The sequence below is a fragment of the Mesoplodon mirus genome, assembly GCF_964341445.2.
Source record: "Mesoplodon mirus genome assembly, chromosome: 6".
NCBI lineage: Eukaryota > Metazoa > Chordata > Mammalia > Artiodactyla > Ziphiidae > Mesoplodon > Mesoplodon mirus.
In genome coordinates, this window is record NC_138982.1 from 7671652 (window position 1) to 7679894 (window position 8243).

Here is an 8243-nt window from a genome sequence, read left to right on the forward strand (position 1 = left end):
TCAATAATTTTAGTCACTCAATATCTTGTACTAAGTCACACAAAGATTTTGATACTTGAAGATCTCACTTATATAAATTAACATCAGTGACACCACAGTTGAAGAATGACTGTATTTGCAATTGCTTGAAAACTAGCGAACAAGAGAGAGGGGTTCCCAGTAGTCTATCCACAGGTGGAAACTCCCATCCTCCTCTCAGGATGCTTCACCTACTAGGAGTGAGGCAGAACTACCCAGTACATCAGTGACACCATTGTCAACCTGGATATCAAATATCAGGAGAGGATTAATTATATTCTTGCTATTTAATTAAAAATTAAAATGCAAACAGAAGTTTTAAAATGGTCTTCCTGCATTCCAGTGGATCATCTTAGACAAATCTTGAGTGCCCAGCTCCTGCTTTGGGCATCACTGCTTTATTAACAAGCGTTTACTGAATGTCTTACAGTTTCCCTTCTCCAGTTTCCTGTTCTCAGGGAACTCGCTGTTTAGAAGGGAGTTCAGGCTAGAGAGTAGACCATTACAACAGAGTGATCAGTGATGTGATAAAGGGAACACAGATGACTGTAGGAGCACTAAAGAGGGTGTTCCTTCGCCCAGAGGAAGGAACATCTAAACAGTTGTTTAGATGGATGTACAGATAAATGGGTACATTCATGGTTGGATGGTTGGATGGGTGAGTGGATGAATTGATAGATAGGTGAGTGGATGACTTGACAGATAGGTGGGTGGATAGATGGGTGGATGAATATGTGGGCAGATAGGTGGATGGATGGATGGATAGGTTGGTGGATGGATGAGTGACTGAATGGGTGAATTGGTGGGTGGGTCTATGAATGAATGTATGGGTCAGGTGACTTCACAGAATGCAGTGGGGATTGGAGCACAGTCCTGATTTCCCTAGAATGTGAATACCTGAAGTTTGGGGCAATATCTCAGTGCCTAGCACAGGCCTGATATGTGATAAGTATTCAATAAATGTTTCTCAAGTATGTGAATCAATGAGAATTAATGAACACCAGCCATTTCACAGAGTTCAGCCAAATCTCATCCCCCTTTTGGCCTCAGTTTCTTATGTAAATCAGATATGAAAACACCTGCCACTGGAATTTCTAATGCTTTTGGTACTAGAGAAGGGAGACTGTGCTTGGGTACCTGTTGTAGAATTCACTATGTGACAGACCTCACTCAGGTAATCAGCATCTTTTACTTCACCCATGTTAGCACTCCACATCTTTGCCCTCTCTGAAGCACTTCACACACATTACCTTATTCAACACTGGGATAGGTATTATAATTATGCCCCTTTAACAGATGAGGTGACTGAGGCTCAGAGAGGTTAAGAAACTTTGAACTTGGATCCACTGAAGTTGAAATTCTGGCTCTGCTGTGTAAACTTGGGCAAGTTACTTCACCTCTCAGAACCCCTCCAAGATGTAAAGATGAAATGAGATAAAGCATGTAAAGCGCCCGGCACACAGGAGACAATTAATGGTGGTTCTCTTTGTTGGCCAAGCCAGGAAGTTGCAGAGATGGAATTCTGTTCTTTCTTCCAACCATGCTGATGCCTTTAAGTCAACAAAAAAGATTACAGTTCTGCTTAGGCTATGGTGCTTCAATTATATGTAAGGAAGATTTCAGTTAACACATTTTTAAACTTGTAATGTTTGTAATAACTAAAACAATCAATGAGCTTCTGTGGCCTTCCCCAGTCCTAAGGTAATGGCGTTCACTAGTCATTTGATAAGGGGGTTCTATAGTCTAGGGGCTGAGCTGCCCCTTGTGTGGCCCTATGTGCCATTTCTTTCCCCCTCCTGCCCCCTAGTGGTAAATGTGGGCACCACAGGTTCGGCATGCCACCAACGTGCCATGCCGGCCAGCCAAGCTCGAGACTGCCTCCCGACGCCACCTAGCGGCTTTTGTTAACACTGCAGAGCGGTAAAGGAGTTTGTGCTGTTAACGGAAATGATTGAACAGGCTTTGCCTGGACCTCACTCCCGGGCTCCATCTCTCACTCGCTGTGAGACCTTGGGCACGTCGCTTAGCTTTCCCGAACGTTAGTTTCCGCATCAATAAAATGGATGCTACACCTACCTCAGAGAGTTTTTGTGATGAATAAATAACTGAGGCCAAACACCTAGAAAAGGGCAGATGTGCTGTAAAATTTAGCTCTTCTAATACAATGAAAAAATTAAATATATGATTGAGTTACCACAAACTGGCTTATTGATTTTATGACAGAGTAAAGGGCCACAGGGAAGGTCAGTTTTGAGGACAGGGGAAGGAGGGAAAAGGAGATGGTTAGGAAAATCCAAGGCTTAGGGCACAGCTGGGGAGTGCAGGTGCACAGTCGAGGAGACATTCAAGACCCAGCCAATGACCTTGATAAGTGACCTCTGCTTGCGTTGTTAGGACACAAACACGTAGAGATCACAGGACACGGCAGAATCCGAGGCATAAATGACAGCAAGTCTTCCAGGAAGGAATATGGGCCAGGGCAGTCCTGAAGGGCTCCCTGGAGGAGGGGGTATTCAAGCTGGAGGGGGATCTGGGGAGTGAAGAAGGGCTCTAGGGGGTATTCCAGGCCAGGGAGGGGGAGAAGGGGGAAGCAGAGCAAAGGGTCCAGCATCTTCCTGAAGGAGACTAGCCAGAGAGAAGGCAGGAGCAGGAGGTCCGGTCAGACCACCTGGGGGCCAGGAGCTTCACCTGGATCCTCTGGTTGGGGAGGAGCCCGTGAAAATGTTCAAACGGGCTGACACGGGCAGTGCTGTGCACAGAAGCTTAACTTGGCACCTCTGTGTAGGGGGGGATAGAAAGAAGAGAGACAAGTTTTGGTCAAATGCACAAAGAATTCAAAGCAACAATCCCTGAGCCCGGTACTGGGGAGGAATAACAAAGGGACACAGCTGTCTCCTGGCACCTGCCCTTTTCAGCAGGCTCTGCAGGGCCTACTGCTGAGTACACTTCTTTCATACTTGGCCGGACCCCTGTGCAGGGCAGCAGCTGCCTCATCAAGGCCAACCAAGTGGCTTTCCCTCCCTGCTGCACTGGGGAAGCGGCAGCTTCTATCACCTAGAGGCAGCGGGACCTGATGCAGGGCCAGTCCTGGGCCTGCTGAGTGTCAGGATCACCTGGGAGACCTGGTGCCCTTGAGAAAACACAGACTCCCCAGCTCCAGCCTAAAACAGCTGAAGCAGAATCGCTGGGGTTTGGCTCCAGAATCAGAATTCTTAATAGCTCTGCAGGTGGTGGAGATCCTTATCCCGGCTTAGGATAATTGGTGAGCAGGAGAAAAGGAGTGGTTTGGAGTCAGACAGACCCAGGGGCCAATCCCAGGCCCATTCCTTTCGAGCTGTGCTGCCCTGGTTGCCCTGGGCAAGTCACTTCAGCACTCTGAGTCCCAGTGTCCCACCTACAAAATAGGCATGAAAAAGTCTCCCAAAGGGTGGTGGAGGTTGTCAGCATGGTGCCAGGCTCACAGCAGGTACTTAGTGGATGGAAGATTAAACCTGGGAATGCTGGGGGCCTTGATTGCCTTTACCTACTCCACACACACAGCCTGTGAGTTGATAATAAGTCTCCCGAAGAAGAAGTGGCTGGAAGTGACTTTGGGGTGAAAGAGGGAAGTTCCCAGGAAGGGCCTGTTGCAGCCAAGATAAAATGCCAGTGTTGAGATTTGGCCTGGCTCTTCCTTTGCCTGTGACACCATCCCAGCTGGCTGGCACTGGAAGAAATGGTGGGGCAGACGGGCTTGTCCCTGGGGCCTCACGTCCCTTCAGGGGTTCCTCCTCCCTTTTGTCTCAGGCGGGCCAGGCCTAGCTCCCAGGCACCTTCACCCATGCAAGTTTGTGCATTCGTCCTTTTTTTGTAAATACACTTAAATTATCACACTGCTGGCACATCTCATTTGCATGAATTCTGCATATATGCTAATCATAGTAAAGTTACCACCCTGCCTCCCGGGGAGGGGAAAACTACTCTGGAAGATAATTTTCACTGAAATCTAACCAAACTTCCTTAAGTGGACTGTGACAGGATTATAAATGATATGAAAAATAACATTTTCACATTTGGCCATCAACTTAAGGAAATGGTTTGCCTATACAAATGTTTGTAATTTTTAATATATTCTACCCTCGTAGCTCGCAGGCACCCTCACCTCCCCGTCTCCCCTTTCGTCTCAGGCTTAGCTCCCAGGATCACTGCCTGCGTCCAGCAGTTTCCCAGCATCCCAGGACCCCGAGAGCTGTAGGTGGTCATGGAGCAGTGGTTTACGGTGGCCTGAAACAGGGCCTAGAAGCAGTGTGCATCCTGAGATGCAATGGCAAGGCAGGTATGACAGGATTTGATCACTGGGTGGGTCTAAGGAGATAGGAGGGAATTGCACGTGACACCACGGTTTCTAGTCTGGACAAAGGGTGAGCCAGGAAGGGAGCTGGGAGGGAGGGGTGGTAGGGTACACAAGATGAGGAGCAAGTTTGGGATGGGAGAAGGTCATCAACTTAATGGGCAAGAGGAAGAGAGATGTATCAGGATGCCTGCTGACTCCCAGTCTCCCCAGGTTCAACAGGGACTTAAACACTGCACAAGTGTTCTGTTCTGTGTGTTTGTTTTCCTCTCCCATAAAAGACGTCCCGGTGGGCATGCAGGGCAGGTGTTGAGGCTCTACCAAGTTATCCAGACTGCTCCCATCTTTTTTTTTTTTTTTTTCGGTACACGGGCCTCTCACTGTTGCAGCCTCTCCCATTGCGGAGCACAGGCTCCGGACGCGCAGGCTCAGCGGCCATGGCTCACGGGCCCAGCCGCTCCGCGGCATGTGGGATCTTCCTGGACCGGGGCACGAACCCGTGTCCCCTGCATCGGCAGGCGGACTCTCAACCACTGTGCCACCAGGGAAGCCCTCACCCTCTCTTTGCTGCCTGTTTCTTGAGCTGGTTCACGTCCCTGAATAGCTCTAGTCTCTCTGACTCTGGTCAGTCCAGGAGACATCCCCTGTGGATTTCATTCATCAGATCTTAGGGACCTGGGACCTTGCTTTTGCACTTGTCATAAGAGTTTGGTTTAGGACACAATGCGTTTGTGTCCTCTTGGGACATGTGGGTCCAGCAGGAAAACAGACACGCAAGTCAAGAGCTTAGGAAATCCAGTTGGACCAGGATTCAGGTTTGGTAAAAGAAGTGGATGAGATCACTCAGGGTACATAAAGGGGAAGGCTAAGAAGTTAACCTTGGGGAACACATCAGAATTAGGGCAGAAACAGTAGAGAGGAGCAGGACCTAGAGGAACCATGTAGTTTTTGAAAATAAGAATATACTCATCAATGCTGCCAGCATGTAGTAATTATTCAACACATTTGAATAGAGTAAGTCCCCGACATATGAATGAGTTCCATTCCAAGAGTGCATTCATAAGTCCAATTTTGATCGTAAGTGCAACAAAGTTAGCCTAGGTACCCATCTAACACAATCGGCTATATAGTACTGTACTGTAATAGGTTTATAATACTTTTCACACAAATAATACATGAAAAACAAACAAAAAAATAAAGAAAACATGTTTAATCTTACAGTACAGTACCTTGAAAAGTACAGTAGTCCAGTACAACAGCTGGCATCCAGGGGCTGGCATCGAGTGAACAGGTAAGAAGAGTTACTGACTGGAGGAGGGAGAGGAGGTGGGAGATGGTAGAGCTGAAGGATCGTCAGCCATAGGAGACGGAGGGCAAGCTGCACTTTCACTCATGCCTGACGTTGATGGCACAGGCTCTGGTTCCTCGCTGGATTCAATTCTATCTCCCCTCTTGAAAAAACGATCCCGTGACGTCTGGGTATAGCTCTGTTTTTTCTTGTCATAGATGACACGGTGGCACTGGACTGCACTCTGAACAGGTGCTACAAACTTTGTGTACCGTTGTACATTCAGGTCCTGTGCCTCGAAATCTAACGGTGTCTCCTCAAATAGAACTAACTGACATGATTGGACATGTGAATACACATTCGCATCTGTAAAAGTTCACAACTTGAAGGTGTGTATGTAGCGGACTTACTGTATTTGTTTCAGAGGTTTTGTGCTATTAGTATTGGTACCTAGAAAAGCTTCTTTGTGAATTAGGCACCAGAAGGACTTTGGACTGGATTCTGAGACCTCTGCTAATCCACTCTGACCACAACCATCTCAGAGAGTGATTTGAGGGAATCTCTTGGATTCTGGTCCCCAAGATTGAAGAGCAAAGTTTATCTGGACATCCTCCAGCAAGGCTGAGATGTGTGATTGCATAAATGGAGCTCAAGAGCAGTGGAGGACTTGGTGCTTGAGGAAAGGTACCCAAATTTGTGTGGAGAACAAAGATTAGACTATATGAAGACAGGGGCAGTGTTTGCCTCATCTCCAGTTTTCCATTACAATGTCTGGTTCTGTTTGGTGCTCATTAAATATTTGTTGGATGGATGGATGGGTGAATAAATAAATGAATGGATGGGTGAATGGATGGATGAGTGGATGAACAGATGAGTGGAAGGATGGATGGATGGGTAGGTGGATGAGTGGCTGGATGGCCAAGCTAGCATGACGCACTGAGAAAACATAGAGGCCCTTTACTTAAACTCTTTAAGTTCAGGGATAATACAGATTTCTCTTTCAAACCTGAGTTTTATGTTTACTTAACAAAAATATTGTATGTGTGGAACTCAAACCTTACAAAAATAAGGTTGAGGGATTAATAATAAATGTGAGTATAAAAAACATCTAGGGACTTCCCTGGTAGCACAGTGGTTAAGAATCCGCCTGCCAATGCAGGGGACACGGGTTCAAGCCCTGGTCTGGGAAGATCCCACATGCTGCGGAGCAACTAAGCCTGTGCCCCACAACTACTGAGCCTGCGTGCTGCAACTACTGAAGCCCACGTGCCTAGAGCCCGTGCTCTGCAACAAGAGAAGCCACCACAATGAGAAGCCCGCACACCGCAACAAAGAGTAGCCCCCGCTCGCCACAACTAGAGAAAGTCCATGCACAGGAACGAAGACCCAACAGATCCAAAAATAAATAAATTAAATAAATAAAAATTTTTTAAAAGTCTAATATGTTTATACAGCCTCTAAAAGAACACAATAGAGTACAACTCAAAAAAAAAACCACATCTGAATGGCATTTGAAACATTTTAGGTTAACAATAATGTGTCCTATATAGTTCATTCACAGGAAACATTTTCAGAATCTTCTTTCTGGGTAATTTCAAAAAGATACCTGTCGTATATATGTGCCACATATATACAATGGAATATTACTCAGCCATAAAAACAAACAAAATTGAGTTATTTGTAGTGAGGTGGATGGACCTAGAGTCTGTCATACAGAGTGAAGTGAGTCAGAAAGAGAAAGACAAATATAGTATGCTAACACATATATATGGAATCTAAAAAAAAAAATATCATGAAGAACCTAGGGGTAAGACGGGAATAAAGACGCAGACCTACTAGAGAATGGACTTGAGGATATGGGGAGGGGGAGGGGGAGGCTGTGACAAAGCAAGAGAGGCATGGACATATAGACACTACCAAACGTAAAATAGATAGCTAGTGGGAAGCAGCCGCATAGCACAGGGAGATCAGCTCGGTGCTTTGTGACCACCTAGAGGGGTGGGATAGGGAGGGTGGGAGGGAGGGAGATGCAAGAGGGAGGAGATATGGGAACATATGTATATGTATAACTGATTTATTTTGTTATATAGCAGAAACTAGCACACCATTGTAAAGCAATTATACTGCAGTAAAGATGTTAAAAAAAAAAAGATACCCGTAAATTAGAAAAAAAAAAAGTTTTCTCTACATCTACTTGCCTTGCTGCAAATACTGTCCATCTGAAAAGCACTGTTTTTCATCCGTTTCATCTCCCGTGCAAATATTCACAACCTTCTTGACATTATGATCACGGCCCCCGAGTCATGTCTGGAGTGACTCACCATGTGTCCTGTCTCCATTCTAATGGGGCTCCTGAGTGTGGGAAAAGGACTCAAGAGTCCAACCATATAGATCAGCCTTTTGAACTAGAGGGATGCAAAGTTGGGGAGGAATTCCTGTACCTGCCCCATCTACTTCACAGGGCTTCTGGGAGAATCCCTGAAGCAAAATAGATGAGAGGCTCTTTGTCACTTCCCATGCCCTGTGTAGCTTCTGTGCGGTTCATGTTGTGGGTATTCGACAAGGATCGTCCTTCCAGAGAGACTCTTACCCTCAGGTCAGATGATG